The sequence below is a fragment of the Helianthus annuus genome, chromosome 4 (assembly GCF_002127325.2).
Source record: "Helianthus annuus cultivar XRQ/B chromosome 4, HanXRQr2.0-SUNRISE, whole genome shotgun sequence".
NCBI lineage: Eukaryota > Viridiplantae > Streptophyta > Magnoliopsida > Asterales > Asteraceae > Helianthus > Helianthus annuus.
The window spans coordinates 187880887-187898745 of NC_035436.2; positions in this window are offsets into that span (position 1 = coordinate 187880887).

The following is a 17859-nucleotide window of genomic DNA, read 5'->3' on the forward strand; positions in this document are numbered from 1 at the left end:
GTACCGGATATGGAAACTTAGCTTGATTAATGGGCAGCAATTTAGGCTAGATTATCTTTATTTCTAAAGGGGTAATGAGCTGATTAGTGGTCTATCTACCTAAAATAAGTTACCTACACATGTATAAATACCCATCTTCCTCATTCGGAAAAACACACACAACATACGACACAACTCTCAAACACTTAGACGCTCAGTGATCCTTGTACTCAGCTCATTACTATCCGAAGTTGTAACTACATTTTTATTATATTGAAGTTGGTGATCGGTAGTTGCCGTCACCCGAGGTTTTTTATGCCGGAGATCATACATTGATCAAGGGCTTTTTCCTCGTATAAATCATTGTGTCTTTGTATCTTTATCACAGAAGTGATCCTTTACTTTCATAGCTAACCAAGCATCATACCCCGTTTACATAAAGTTTGGTTACATTATCCTTGTGTGATTTTTGACCAAAACATATATATAAAAATATTTTATATTATATATAGAAATATGTATACTTTGTATTGTAAAGAGAAGACATATTTTCATAAAACAATCAAAGGGACGAATAAAATTATCTAAATAATTGTCTAAGTATTCATGAACAAGACATATTATAAATAAATGTTCATCTTGATTAATATTTCACAACTATTAATAGAAATATTCTTTTATAAATATATATATTTATCAAATGTTATTTACGTAAGCCAATATTTAAGTATGCTTGATATTAAAATAAACATTTATTATTTTACTTTTATAATTTAAAATACCCTATTATAAAATCTTATAATTAAACACACTTGATTTTAAAAATGATAATCATGAGTTCTACGATATTGGGTAAACCTATTTATAAAAAAAAATATATCATTATTTTGTCAAAATTTACCCCGGGTTTGATATTTTAAACCTATCTATATTTATTTATTATTCTACTTTATGATAACATAAAAGGAAAAGGTATTTAGTAAATCAAAATATCACCTATCTTTAATCAAACATTTTGATTAAAATCATCTGAATACAATTATGTATTAAGACAAAAATATACTAACTTTATTGTCTTTTCATATATTCTTACAAATCACCCATCTCAGCACATTGATTTTCTCATATCATAATTCAATATTTGACAAAACATTTTCATGATTTCATTTTGAACCGATCAATCTTAAGTCTTCCTTAGGTACCAATCAAGGTAAGTTTTCTTCTGACAAAGAATTTTACTAATTCCAAAAAGTTCTTCACATTCATTCTAAAAATCTATAGATCATATATCTTTTGGCTTAAACATAATCACCTTGGAAACTATATCATTTCATCAGAATGTCTCATCTTTTGAAATATCTAGATTCGCTTCCTTGAAACTCTCAGTTAATTTCGAAAACGGTAAATTTATCATAACAATACCTTGCAGTATCCATATACATTTGTAGCCTGTGCTAATAATAAACCCTATTCATACGCCATTCGTTTGATTTGTCATATTCTTGGTACAATTATGTACTCAGATTACAATACACTAAATTCTATTGTCCAATACCATTTAAGTAAACGATGTTGATTTTCGAATAATCATTAACAAATCATTTTCCATACTCCCATTCACAAATAGATATTTATCAATTCGGAATCTCCCTCAATTGATCAAAGTAAGTTCATTTCGAATATTGAATCCAATTATTTCTATAAATCATTTTTATTTTTAAATTTTCATACCTCTCAAAATATCTTTTGATTCCATTTCACGATACATTATTTTTCTTAATTAAAAGAAGAAACCTAAAGAAAATATCATAGTCCAAATCTCGAGGACGAGATTTTTTATTAAGGTGGGGAGGATGTAAAAACTCTCACTAAAATTAATATTTAGTATAATAATTATCCAATAAGGAAACCCTAATTAAGACACCCAAGTATGTCAAGCAGGTAGGTAGGCATGTCAAGCAAGTAGGTAGGCATGTCAAGCAAGTAGGTAGGCATGTCAAGCAAGTAGGTAGGCATGTCAAGCAGGTAGGTAGGCATGTCAAGCAGGTAGGTAGGCATGTCAAGCAGGTAGGTAGGCATGTCAAGCAAGTAGGTAGGCATGTCAAGCAGGTAGGTAGGCATGTCAATTGAAATCCCACATCGATCAGAAGAATTATTGAGGTGCTTGCTTGCTATAAATAGGAACTTAGGATTTCATTCTTCGTTGCTCATTTCTTTCTTCTTTTCTCTATACGTTGGTGTTCTAACCAATAATCACCAAAGCGATGTTCTGTCCGATCGATTCAGGAACCATCTAACGAATGCCGAAGTGCTGTGCTTTGTGAATTTCGTTAAACGGAATCCAAAGTACTATACTTTGTGAGTTCATTAAATGGATACCAAAGTACTGTCTGAATAAGACTATACTTTGTGAAATTCGTGAAGGTTCGAATCTCGTGACTACCGTTAAGGTTTGATTTGGGTTTTACACAAATACGTATTCCATTCTGTTAAACTATATGTTTAACTACCGAAAATACTCCCCACTACACACACGCGAATCACTATTTAGTATAGCAGGGTGCTGCTACGATACAGGGTATTAACTCGATCGCTATTACGATTCATTTTCCGACCGATCAATATATCCAATGGATGTTTAAGTGCCACCCACATTAGGGTTAGACTTTGTCGTTCGTCGTTAAATCGATGGATGTTTAAGTATCGCACTTTGTCGTTCGTTGTGAGAATTTGATCTCGTGAGTTATCGTAATTGTTGTATTAAGTTACCTATCTAGTTCGTGTGTGTTATGGGTCATTTTCTAAGCATACATATCCTGACCAATATCCTGCCTTTGTTTGTTCGCTTGTGACCAGGATGCTGGAAGAGGATATAACTGACATCTTGGGTAATATCCTGAGATTTGTTAATTGACCACGTGCAGGTTGAAGACTAAGACTTACCAACGGTCGAAAGGACTTCTTCTCCTCAAGACTCGGACGAATTTATTGAAGAAGAGACGTTGAGCCCGAAAGACCAGGTCTACAACGTTCAATGAGGGAATATCCGGTGGATCCCGCAAGTTTAGGATAGTTTGTTGGTTTATCTTTACTATAAATAGATGTGGCGGATCAGTTTAAGGCACACACTCTTTCACCATCACTTCCGTACACTTTTGCTCTCTAGCTACTAGCAACCACTACATACAAACACTTGTATTCAAATCCCATTGTAACACTTAGTTGATCCGCACCACATCATGCACTGTATCCTGATATTTGAAGCAATAAAAGAACAAGGCAGCTGCGATTTCAGCTCCCGAGGTTTTATGCCGGCGATCTAGATTGATCAAGGGCTTTCCTCGTACATCTCGTGTCATTTACTTTACTTTCTGCTCATTGTTTGATCATTAATACAGCTCGATATCCTGAGCCGTATCCCGAATACTGTTTTTTTATAAACAACTTAACAAGCACATTTTCAACAACACTTTCTAGCACACTACCTCACTTAACTAATTTGATCATTAAATTGCTTACGTAATTTTTGGCCAAAACAATTTGGCGCCCACCGTGGGGCAAGTGGTGCTCTCTTTACTAAAAATCTTTATCAAATCGCTAATCAGTTTTCTGTTTTCAAAACTTTTTGCCACATTGTCCATAATGGCCTCAAGATCAAACATGAGTTCCTCTACTGTGTCTGCTATGACTTCTGCTACTACTGGTCCAGTGCTTCCACCACCTCCTCCAAGGATGCAATCTTCTTCGCAACCTCAGGACGTTATCCCTACCCGGACTGTTCAGGGATCTGCTCCGATTTTGGCTTCTAATGATGAAATCCTAACCTTATTTGGGAGTGTGCAGGAACAAATGAGGCAGCAACAAGAAACAAACCAGATGCTGTTGAGGGAGATACAACTCCTGAAGTCCGGCTCGAGCAGACCTGCTGAGGATATCGTCACTCCATTACAGCCCAGAGCTTTGAACTTTAGTTCAGCCGTGTATACTGAGGATAATAGGGGGAATATTGAGCCCAGCCTTCCTCGGAATCCTACTCCTGAAATACCCTCCTCGGTCAGGATGTCGACCGTGAGGAGCGTAGGATATGCTTCGGGATATGGGCAGAATCCTCCGACTGGTAACGTATCTAATAATAATAATGCTATTGCCACTAACAGTGTTGGATCTTTGCAGGATACAGATGTAACGTCAGAATTATCCAGGGAGCTTCAGAAGTTAAAGGATATGATATCCAGTGTACCTGGGGTGGTGCAGCCAATTCCTGAAGTATCCCAGGATAGCCACAGGATATCTCGGTTCGTGCATCCTATATGTGATGCTGAAATCCCAAAAAGATTTCAGACTCCGAACATGAAGCTTTACGACGGTACCACGGATCCTGAAGAGCATATTGCCCAGTATAGGGAAAGGATGGAGATCAACCCTATCCCTCCAGATCTCAAGGAAGCTTGCCTGTGCAAGGGTTTCGGTTCTACTCTGACAGGATCAGCCTTAAAATGGCTGTTAAATGTTCCTCCGCATTCGATTACATCATTTGCCCACTTAGTCAATTTATTTAATAGTCAATTTTCTTGCAGTCGGAGTTTTGAAAAACTAACCAGTGATCTTTACAGGATAACTCAAGGACCTCAGGAATCCTTGAGGGATTATGTGAACAAATTCAGTCGAGAATCCTTAGATATCCCACATCTTGATGTTGCAACAGCTGTGCAAGCCTTTAAGATGGGATTGCAAAAGGACTCTCAGTTTTATCAGGATCTTGTAATGAATCCCTGCAGGAATCTTGACGAAGCTCGTAACAGGGCTCTGAGATACATTCGATTGGAGGATGACAAGAAAATGCAGGAAAAGATGAATGCATCCTCAACATACGAATCGACTAACAGGAAATCAGAATCCTCATATAAGCCATATCGCTCCAAGCCATATGGCAGAAATGATAACAAGAGAGTGAATGCTGTTGAAGACGAGGATCCTGAGGAATATCCTGAATTATCTGAATATTGTTTTTCTGTTAATATACCTGAACTAATGTATGCTATGCAGGGTCTGGGAGACAAAGCCAGGTGGCCTCGGAAGAATCAACAAAAAGCTGAGTGGAAGGATAAATCCAAATGGTGTGCCTTCCATGAGGATTTCGGACATATTACGGAGGATTGCATTGCTTTGAGGAAGGAAATAAGTTATCTTCTGAGCAAAGGATATCTAAAAGATCTCTTGGGAAGAAAAAAGAATAAAGGACAGGATACTGAAAAGGATCCTGAACGAGCAGCCTCACCTCCCCCGGATACCAAGATAATCAACTTTATTTCGGGAGGATCAGATATTTGTGGGACTTCGTATTCGGCGGCGAAGAGACATGCAAAAGAAGCTAAGGCTGAGAGGGGAGACAAACCTGTCAAGATGACTACCCTCACAACCGACAAAATGATCACGTTTGACGCTGATGACAGGGATACTGTCCAGGATCCTCACCATGATGCTCTGGTAATAACGTTATATGTGGCTAACCATTTTGTACGCAGGATACTGGTTGACAATGGCAGTTCCGTCAACATAATCCAACTGGAGACTCTGAAGAGAATGAATGTGTCTCCGATGGATATCACTTCGAAGTCTACTGTGCTCGTTGGTTTCAGTGGAGAAGCTAGGAACACAGTGGGAGAGATAAAGCTGCCCGTATATGTCGAAGGAGTCAATAAGATGCAACGTTTCTGTGTGATGGATTCTCTATCCTGCTATAACATCATCCTCGGAAGATCGTGGATTCATGATATGAAGGCCGTTCCATCAACATACCACCAATGCATTAAGATTCCTACCCCTTGGGGAGTTGTCAAAATCGATAGTGATCAGCAAGAAGCGAAAGAATGTTACTCATCCTCAATGAAATCCTCGCCCAAACCAAGTCCAGCATAGCAATTAAAGATGCGGGCCCAAGATATCGTGGAGACTTCGGAGCAGGATGTGAAAAAAATTATCCTGGACCAGGATAATCCTGATATCTCGGTGCTCGTAGGAACCAATATCCCTCAGGATATTGAAGAACAATTAACTAACTTTCTAAAATGCAGGATGTCTACATTCGCTTGGAAGCATGAGGATATGACAGGTATATCAAAAGACATTATTACTCACAAGCTTGGAATTGACAGGTCATACAAGCCTATACAACAAAAGAGAAGGAAATTCGCCCCTGAACGGAATGCAATTATCCAAGAGGATGTTGAAAGATTATTGAAGTCTAGAATGATTAGAGAAGTCAAATTCCCTAGATGGCTAGCAAATGTGGTAGTGGTTCAAAAGAAGAATGGGAAGTGGAGAGTTTGTGTAGACTACACAGACCTGAACAAAGCTTGTCCAAAAGACCCATTCCCTCTGCCTCATACAGACTCGATGGTGGATGCCACTGCCGGCCATGAAATGTTAACCTTCATGGATGCATCCTCAGGATTCCAGCAGATTCAAATGGAACCTTCAGACCAGGAGGATACTGCTTTCATGACACCAACAGGTATTTACTGTTATACTGCTATGCCCTTTGGTTTAAAAAATGCAGGTGCCACGTACCAGAGATTGGTGAACATGATGGGGGACACCATGGAAGTGTATATCGATGATATGGTGGTGAAATCTAAAAAGGCCGAGGATCACCTCCAGGATATCAAGGGAGCGTTTGATATCCTGGATCAATACAACATGAAGCTGAATCCTGCTAAATGCCATTTCGGAGTAAGGGCAGGAAAGTTTCTTGGATACATGGTGACAAAAAGAGGGATAGAGGCGAGCCCGGAGCAGATTAAAGCTATCTTGAATATAAAGTCACCCTCGAATATGAAGGATGTTCAGCGGCTAACGGGACGAGTGGCAGCCTTGAATAGGTTTATTTCAAGATCCTCGGAAAAGTGTAAAGAATTCTATGATATCCTGAAAAAGAATAAGAAATTTGAATGGGGCGAGAAGCATGAAGCAGCCCTGCAGGATTTGAAGCAGTATATCTCAACCGCGCATCTATTGATGAAGCCTGAAGATGGCGAACCATTATCCCTGTATCTTGCAGTATCAGGGAATGCAGTAAGTGCAGTACTCGTAAAGGATCATGAAGGTCAGCAGTATCCTGTTTATTATGTTAGTAAAAGTTTGTTAAATGCTGAAACTAGATATTCTCACCTAGAAAAGCTAATATTGGCTCTAGTAATGGCATCAACAAAGCTTAGACATTATTTTGAAACACATAGGATTCATGTTAAAACTAATTATCCTGTTAAGAATGTGCTTAGGAAACCGGAGATGTCGGGTAGAATGGCTAAGTGGTCGGTAAAATTAAGTGCCTATGATTTAATATATGAACCTAGAAATGCAATAAAGTCTCAGGCTCTAGCAGACTTTGTGGCTGATTTCAGTAGTGATATTCAAAATGAAGTAGACCTAGAAGTGCAACAACTAGGAGAGAACTTAGAATTCTGGACATTATATATTGATGGTGCATCTAATGTAAGGGGTGTAGGTTTAGGTATACTACTAAAATCGCCACAGGGGGACATAATACCCCAGGCTGTTAGATGTGAATTCCCTGCTACTAACAATGAGGCAGAATATGAAGCTTTAATTGCAGGATTAGAATTGGCTAAGAATATGAATATCAAGAATTTGCAAGTATATGTTGATTCCTTGTTAATTACTAATCATTTTAATGGATCCTATGCAGTCAAGGGTGAGAAACTAATTGAATACCTCGGTATTCTTAAAAAATTAGCAGGATATTTCGATATTTTTACACTTGAACAGGTACCAACAGAGGATAACGCCGAAGCAGACGCATTGGCAAACTTGGGATCATCAATCAGGATACCAGAAGGGACCCCGATACCGATATTACATATCCTGTATGTCACACCCCGAAATATCAGAGCTGGCGTGACTGGACCGGTATCTTCATTGCACAGTGGAAGCAAATAAGCTAAGACTTCTCGAAAATGAACGCCGCTAAGTACTCGAATTCCCATGGGTTCTCCTATTCCAACCGTTCCATAGTTTTGAAAATGCAACCTGAGAAAGAAACATGCGAAAAATCAACATAAAGTTGAGCGAGTTCATAGTTTGTTTTGAAAAGATTTAATATAAATCTTTTAGATAACCGGTTTTTAAAGTTGTTGAGAAAATATAGAAAAATCATTTTCTCGGCATAATATATGAAAAACGGTGAGTCTAGCCCACGAGAGTCTTTGTGCATTGCACGAGAGAGAAAGGGCCGAGCCCAAACGAACCTTTGTAAGCAGGATCAGCGCGTCCTCTTACTTAGGTATAATTTGAAAAGCGTTACCAAAGTTTGTAAATCCATGTATTTGTGAGTTTCCATCAAATGAATCTTAAAAACATTTGAAAATTTGAGTATCAAAAAGCTGGTATGTAAGCGTCTATGAACAGATCATTAATGTTTTGCAAGGACATTAATATGTGTGGCGACATAGGAAGCACTCAACCCTAGCGGATTTCCCCCGGTCCACCCGGTTAGAACAACAAAAGCACTACATGGGCCACACAAGGACCCAAGAGTGGGGCTCGCTACACCCGATAGATCTACCACTTTTGCCCTCGGTCTTATACAAGATTAATGGCACTTAAGAGAGATTACTATTCGCTCACCAGATCTAACAGTTCATTCCCTAGCTTAACCATACCCTAGTTAACGTATAATGTGTGAGTTATTCATGTCCTTGGGCCTTTGCCCACGTCATTTGTGTTATTAAAACTCATGCATGTTTCGAAAAACACTTATGTTTTCATAAAACCGGTAGGTTTAGTATAATCTTTTCGTAAACCATTTGAGTTCGTTGAAATTCTGTCGCAAAATGGTTTATAAATATGTGATATTGATTTATCGAAACCTTGTGTGATTTTGCAAAACTTGCATGTCTTTCCACCCCCGAAAACATTTTATAAAAAAAATGTAAAACCGTAAAAAGTGGGGGTTATGAACTCACCTCGACATTCCTGTGCAAAGCTAGCTTAGTGTGATTCCGTAGTGTCGTTCCAAGAACGTGTGTTAGCTAGCGTGCATCTGTGGTATTCCTAACAGGTAATAACTTGTTAGTTTCTGATTCAAACATAGCTAAACTACGTGTCCGAGCTCTACCGAGTCCTTAATAAAACGACTCTACAAAGGTGTTCTTATTTTGGTTTAGAACAACCAATCTATGGTTATTTGATCCCGTTTATAATTGGGATGAAACCAAGTCATGAAATCGACTTAGTTTTTAAGTGTTATAAGATATATATTTATATTTTTAAATATAAATATACTTATGGCGTCGTGTTAGATGTCGCGAATAGAATGCGTAGATGAAATATTGTACGTACTCGAAACATCATATATGATTCGGTAATATACCGTTGTAGTTTTCGTAGGATGGAAACAAATAGATATATATACATATATTTATATTCGAAAACTGAACGTTTGAAACGAATACAACAAGTATGTTCATGCTATAAGAATATTCGGATCCGAAATAACTGAAATAAATATAAACAATTATATTTGTTTATATGAATTTCGAATATTAAGCGTTTGAAATATGTGTTCCGAATTCCAACGTTTGATATAAATATAGCATCATATTTATATTTATCTTATAAAAATATTCGGAATTACGACGTTTGAAATAAATATAACTTCATATCTATTATATGAAAATATTTAAAGTATTTCGAGTTATCGACTTTTTGGAATTAAACATAAATAATCATGTTTGTTTTATACAAATATCGAGTTTCGCTAAATAGTAATTCAAATTTTTGGAATGTTATAACTTTGTTTTGGAACTCATAATACGTCGCCAGTATAAATATACTTTCATATTTATCTTATAAGAAAATTCGAACTTCGATATGTGTCGTTTATTTAATATAAATATGTTTAATATTTCAGATTTTTACAGAAAATCGGGCAGAGTTTCCTCTGTTTTTCGAATAACCCGACAATAAAAAGTTGTCGTATTTTTGTCAAAGCTCAACAATAATTCAATCAATGCAAAATATATATACTTAAGACTTTATCAAATACGACAAAATAAAGTGCAAGTAGTCGCTAAAGGTATCGGTCGAGCTCGGTTTCGCGAAAAGTATAATGTATATAAACAACGAATTAAAATTCGTTTCGTTTAAAGTTTACCAGGTCTTGTGTTGACCGTGTTTAACCCGACAGTTGACTGGCGTTGACTGTGGTTTGACCGAACCCAATCTGCCGTTGACTAATGTTGACCGAGTCGACCAGTTGACCGGGTTTGACCCGAACCCGAATCAACCCAAAGTTTGACTGAGCCGCTGACCCGTTGACCGAGTCCCGAACTAAGTTGGCCCGGTGAGTTGACCTGGTGTGACTGTGTTGACCCGAATCGAAACTGAATCGTGACAGAGCTGAACCGAGATGTGAGTTGAAATCTGACCCGAAATCGAAACCCAAGTGCTGACCGAACTGATGCTAACCCGAACCAAAACCCGATTCCGTTGACTAGCTTGGACTGAGTTTTGCCCAAGGTCGACCGAACCAAACATAACCCGAGCCTGCTATTAGCTGCCTTCATCACCGTCGTCGGCCGACGTCTCCGTCGGCCACCACCACCATCGCGGCTCCACCTCTATTACTTCCAAAAACCAACAAAATCGATTTAAAAGCTGCGTAACCCTTAAATTTTACTCAAGAACAATCACTTACAGAATGTTTCAGAGACGAGTTGTTACTAGAACGGTCGAGCACCACCATGAGACCGCCATAGACGGCGGCGGTGCTGCCGCCGTCGTCATTTACAGGTCATCATCATCTTAATCGGACCCCATACGTCTTCACCAACAGCTTCGTTATCATCAACGTCTATCTTCGTCGCCGGTCTTTACAACCGCCGCCGTTCAAAAGTAGCTGGTGACCTTTTTCTTGTCGGAATCGCGTAGATCAGGGGGGGGGGGTTGTGAGTGTGGTTGTCGGTTGCTGGAAACAACCACCGCTGCACCGCCGGTGGTCCTACCGGACCGGCTGTTGGCCTCCATCGCACAAAGAGGAGAGTCGAGTGAGTGGGGGGGTGAAAATGGTTCTACGGGTGTATGTGAGATTTGTTTGGAGATGATGAAGTTCATCTCTTTGTGAATGTATAGAAGTGCAGACAAGAAGAAAAAAAAGAAATGAGAGAGATAAGGGGTGAATAACGGCTGATGAAATGAGATTGGAACTAGGGTTACTTCTCTTAAATACCTAGAGTTTGCTAGTGGGCTTTGGGGTTGGGCCCAAGGCCCACAAGCCTAACTTCGTGTTTTAGGTGACCCGTTAGCTCCTACGAACCCGTTATCAAAACCCGAAATCATCAGAACGTCGTAGACCAAAATTTTATTATTAAAAATACGTAAAACATAATCAGTAGTCATTGTTTATGCGCTCGATTGTCGATTACGGTAATATTCGCGTAAAGTTGCGTCATTTGTCGTTTTAACCGTTTTTCGATCCGGTTTCGACCACGGTAGTTAAAATTTAATCACGAAGCTAAAATATATCGTAAAAATTTAATATTTGAAGTCGTTGTCAGTATTTTGTTCGGTTTCAGTTTGTTACCGTTTAAATTCCAGCAGTTTCACCGCAGATCATCATACGTGTACTGAATTGTCGAATAGATGTTTCTAGGCACTCCAAAGGCCTAATTAAGTTAATCCACGTCTTAAACACTATTTATTATTGCTGTAAAACGTTTGTTAAATGCGTAATTAGAAGCCGTTAATTACCGGTTGTCACATTCTCCCCCTGTTGCAGAAATTTCGTCCTCGAAATTCAGTCTATGTTATCTCCTCGGAGTTGTGTCGTTCCTAGGTAAGTCCGAATAATGCCAAAGTGAATGACCGCGTAATCGAATCAAGACTTATTCGCATTACGTTAGTGTAAAGACATTTTGCATCAATAAGAAACCAACGGTTCAACTGAGTTTGTTCCAGAAATCGGTGCCAAGTGAACGAAGCGTTGTGATACTATCACCAATGTGACTAGGTTTACTGGGTTCAACAAAATAGGAAATTCAACCAGTGGAATTCCAAATGAACGTTCACTAACTGCAATCAATTTTTGAAACAACAGAATATAATACCAACGGAATCTAGCGTTGGTTGTTGTATAAGTGAAACTCGAATTCAACAAACTCAAATAAGTAGAATCGTAAAAATGATTTATCAACTCTTGAACCATTAAATGAATAAAATCAACGTGTTGCAAGGATACACCGAAATGAAATACAACCGAACCTGGTGTATCATCGTCTTAATACATAATTGCATTAAGACTATTTAAATGATGTGTCAAACGAAAAGCATAAATAGTTACGCATGAAACGGCTGATCGTGATTAGCACAAGCTACAAGTTTATACCGACACCACAATGTGTCGTAGTGAATGAAACAATTCAATAATAGCGGTGATCAAACAAGTATCACCGTGTTTGAAATCGAATGAAAGGTTTAACGAAGTAATTACGAATAGTTGCTCCAAACAAATTACATAGGATTTTCAATTGAAAATGAAACAAATAAATAACGTTTTCGAGCGAAGATGAAAAGCAATAAATATCACAAAATGTTTGCTCAATGGTGAAAGAACCGTTAAGAGGTACACCGAAATATGACATGAACTTGTGTACCATTATCTTAATACACGATTGTATTAAGACTGCTTTAATATGACAATTAACAAAACGGATTTAATATAAATAAACAAATAAATAATTAATTAAATCCGTACATGATGTGTGCAAACGAGATTAGCGCAAGCTTCAAATTTGTGAGAACGTCACCACAAGGTGATCGTGATCAAGGAAACGATTCAATGAAGTCGAAGACCAAACAAGCATGTTATGGCTCAAAGCAAATGAAGTGCTTGTTAGGATTATTTCAAATATGATGGCCTCAATCCATCATATGGAATCTTGAATCAAATATATATTACGAGCAAGTTCAATCAATTGAACTTGGTTGAAACATAATCCAACAATAAATTCATGTATCAATAAGGAAGTTTCGACATAGCCACAATGAAAAACCAAGTATGTAGCTTGAAAAGGAAAGGAGCTTCAACAAGTTTCGTTGACTCGATATCAAGAAGTCAACGCTTTGCAACAATGAAATCATCCAAATCACAATGCAATAATCGACATAGCGAAACAATATTGAGCGTTGATAAGGCAACAATTTCGAGTGAAGCCACATGCATAACAAATAACGCATGTGTAACATATGACTTTGTCAAGAATGAAGCAAATTAGTATTCGCTATTATGAAAGAAAATCTCTGCGATGCAATGACCATTAGGGGGAGTAGAAAATGCAAAAATCTACTCACTATATGCAAAAGTCAGAATTTCAATAAAAGGAATTTAAGGACTTTACCTGGAATTTCGAACATAGCGTAACCGCCATAAGTGAAATAGGGGGATACGAAGACATGTGACTTCTTTTGCAGCGTCAATAGTTGGGAGTCTCTTTAGACTAAGTATCGATCGTTACGAAATCTTGTTTCAACGTACCTCAGCATGATTCGTGTTGCTTGCAGGATCACTTGGCAATTTGCCGCGTTTCAATCACTAGTTCTCCCGCTGACGGGATTAGCATCGTTGTTGCCGGGCCCAATCGTGTTTTCCAAAGGCCTTGCCTCGAAAGTCGTGTGTGATATACTTCGACGTCCGCTGACGTGTAGTTTGAGTTTCATGTGCAATCGTGCACTAGCGTTTCGTTCCACATAAATTACCTGCTAGGGTAATTAAAATAGCATAGACAATATAGATAATGGTGTTTGCCCGAGTTGTTAGTCACGGTTTCTAAGTGAGGACCTTTAATGAATTTCGACATAAGTTTCTCATCAAGAGCTTTCCAAAGGTCCTATATGCGTGTTATCAAAACCTTCCAGGTTTTGCTTACTGTGTGTAATCGTTTTGTGTATCGTGTATCAACTCAACACTAGTGTATTTTTTTTTTTAAACCAAAACTGTTGACTCATTGTTTTCGGCAACGGTTGGAAACCCATATTCAGTCCTAGGCGTTCTGTATATGTCCAAGTCTTAATAATCTAAGTCCCCAGAGGATAGTGAGGTTAGAGCCTAGGTATCTCTACAGAAACCTAATTCGCTGAAACCTATAGCTCTGATACCAATCTGTCACACCCCGAAATATCAGAGCTGGCGTGACTGGACCGGTATCTTCATTGCACAGCGGAAGCAAATAAGCTAAGACTTCTCGAAAATGAACGCCGCTAAGTACTCGAATTCCCATGGGTTCTCCTATTCCAACCGTTCCATAGTTTTGAAAATGCAACCTGAGAAAGAAACATGCGAAAAATCAACATAAAGTTGAGCGAGTTCATAGTTTGTTTTGAAAAGATTTAATATAAATCTTTTAGATAACCGGTTTTTAAAGTTGTTGAGAAAATATAGAAAAATCATTTTCTCGGCATAATATATGAAAAACGGTGAGTCTAGCCCACGAGAGTCTTTGTGCATTGCACGAGAGAGAAAGGGCGAGCCCAAATGAACCTTTGTAAGCAGGATCAGCGCGTCCTCTTACTTAGGTATAATTTGAAAAGCGTTACCAAAGTTTGTAAATCCATGTATTTGTGAGTTTCCATCAAATGAATCTTAAAAACATTTGAAAATTTGAGTATCAAAAGCTGGTATGTAAGCGTCTATGAACAGATCATTAATGTTTTGCAAGGACATTAATATGTGTGGCGACATAGGAAGCACTCAACCCTAGCGGATTTCCCCCGGTCCACCCGGTTAGAACAACAAAAGCACTACATGGGCCACACAAGGACCCAAGAGTGGGGCTCGCTACACCCGATAGATCTACCACTTTTGCCCTCGGTCTTATACAAGATTAATGGCACTTAAGAGAGATTACTATTCGCTCACCAGATCTAACAGTTCATTCCCTAGCTTAACCATACCCTAGTTAACGTATAATGTGTGAGTTATTCATGTCCTTGGGCCTTTGCCCACGTCATTTGTGTTATTAAAACTCATGCATGTTTCGAAAAACACTTATGTTTTCATAAAACCGGTAGGTTTAGTATAATCTTTTCGTAAACCATTTGAGTTCGTTGAAATTCTGTCGCAAAATGGTTTATAAATATGTGATATTGATTTATCGAAACCTTGTGTGATTTTGCAAAACTTGCATGTCTTTCCACCCCCGAAAACATTTTATAAAAAAAATGTAAAACCGTAAAAAGTGGGGGTTATGAACTCACCTCGACATTCCTGTGCAAAGCTAGCTTAGTGTGATTCCGTAGTGTCGTTCCAAGAACGTGTGTTAGCTAGCGTGCATCTGTGGTATTCCTAACAGGTAATAACTTGTTAGTTTCTGATTCAAACATAGCTAAACTACGTGTCCGAGCTCTACCGAGTCCTTAATAAAACGACTCTACAAAGGTGTTCTTATTTTGGTTTAGAACAACCAATCTATGGTTATTTGATCCCGTTTATAATTGGGATGAAACCAAGTCATGAAATCGACTTAGTTTTTAAGTGTTATAAGATATATATTTATATTTTTAAATATAAATATACTTATGGCGTCGTGTTAGATGTCGCGAATAGAATGCGTAGATGAAATATTGTACGTACTCGAAACATCATATATGATTCGGTAATATACCGTTGTAGTTTTCGTAGGATGGAAACAAATAGATATATATACATATATTTATATTCGAAAACTGGACGTTTGAAACGAATACAACAAGTATGTTCATGCTATAAGAATATTCGGATCCGAAATAACTGAAATAAATATAAACAATTATATTTGTTTATATGAATTTCGAATATTAAGCGTTTGAAATATGTGTTCCGAATTCCAACGTTTGATATAAATATAGCATCATATTTATATTTATCTTATAAAAATATTCGGAATTACGACGTTTGAAATAAATAGAACTTCATATCTATTATATGAAAATATTTAAAGTATTTCGAGTTATCGACTTTTTGGAATTAAACATAAATAATCATGTTTGTTTTATACAAATATCGAGTTTCGCTAAATAGTAATTCAAATTTTTGGAATGTTATAACTTTGTTTTGGAACTCATAATACGTCGCCAGTATAAATATACTTTCATATTTATCTTATAAGAAAATTCGAACTTCGATATGTGTCGTTTATTTAATATAAATATGTTTAATATTTCAGATTTTTACAGAAAATCGGGCAGAGTTTCCTCTGTTTTTCGAATAACCCGACAATAAAAAGTTGTCGTATTTTTGTCAAAGCTCAACAATAATTCAATCAATGCAAAATATATATACTTAAGACTTTATCAAATACGTCAAAATAAAGTGCAAGTAGTCGCTAAAGGTATCGGTCGAGCTCGGTTTCGCGAAAAGTATAATGTATATAAACAACGAATTAAAATTCGTTTCGTTTAAAGTTTACCAGGTCTTGTGTTGACCGTGTTTAACCCGACAGTTGACTGGCGTTGACTGTGGTTTGACCGAACCCAATCTGCCGTTGACTAATGTTGACCGAGTCGACCAGTTGACCGGGTTTGACCCGAACCCGAATCAACCCAAAGTTTGACTGAGCCGCTGACCCGTTGACCGAGTCCCGAACTAAGTTGGCCCGGTGAGTTGACCTGGTGTGACTGTGTTGACCCGAATCGAAACTGAATCGTGACAGAGCTGAACCGAGATGTGAGTTGAAATCTGACCCGAAATCGAAACCCAAGTGCTGACCGAACTGATGCTAACCCGAACCAAAACCCGATTCCCGTTGACTAGCTTGGACTGAGTTTTGCCCAAGGTCGACCGAACCAAACATAACCCGAGCCTGCTATTAGCTGCCTTCATCACCGTCGTCGGCCGACATCTCCGTCGGCCACCACCACCATCGCGGCTCCACCTCTATTACTTCCAAAAACCCACAAAATCGATTTAAAAGCTGCGTAACCCTTAAATTTTACTCAAGAACAATCACTTACAGAATGTTTCAGAGACGAGTTGTTACTAGAACGGTCGAGCACCACCATGAGACCGCCATAGACGGCGGCGGTGCTGCCGCCGTCGTCATTTACAGGTCATCATCATCTTAATCGGACCCCATACGTCTTCACCAACAGCTTCGTTATCATCAACGTCTATCTTCGTCGCCGGTCTTTACAACCGCCGCCGTTCAAAAGTAGCTGGTGACCTTTTTCTTGTCGGAATCGCGTAGATCGGGGGGGGGGGTTGTGAGTGTGGTTGTCGGTTGCTGGAAACAACCACCGCTGCACCGCCGGTGGTCCTACCGGACCGGCTGTCGGCCTCCATCGCACAAAGAGGAGAGTCGAGTGAGTGGGGGGGGGTGAAAATGGTTCTACGGGTGTATGTGAGATTTGTTTGGAGATGATGAAGTTCATCTCTTTGTGAATGTATAGAAGTGCAGACAAGAAGAAAAAAAAGAAATGAGAGGGATAAGGGGTGAATAACGGCTGATGAAATGAGATTGGAACTAGGGTTACTTCTCTTAAATACCTAGAGTTTGCTAGTGGGCTTTGGGGTTGGGCCCAAGGCCCACAAGCCCAACTTCGTGTTTTAGGTGACCCGTTAGCTCCTACGAACCCGTTATCAAAACCCGAAATCATCAGAACGTCGTAGACCAAAATTTTATTATTAAAAATACGTAAAACATAATCAGTAGTCATTGTTTATGCGCTCGATTGTCGATTACGGTAATATTCGCGTAAAGTTGCGTCATTTGTCGTTTTAACCGTTTTTCGATCCGGTTTCGACCACGGTAGTTAAAATTTAATCACGAAGCTAAAATATATCGTAAAAATTTAATATTTGAAGTCGTTGTCAGTATTTTGTTCGGTTTC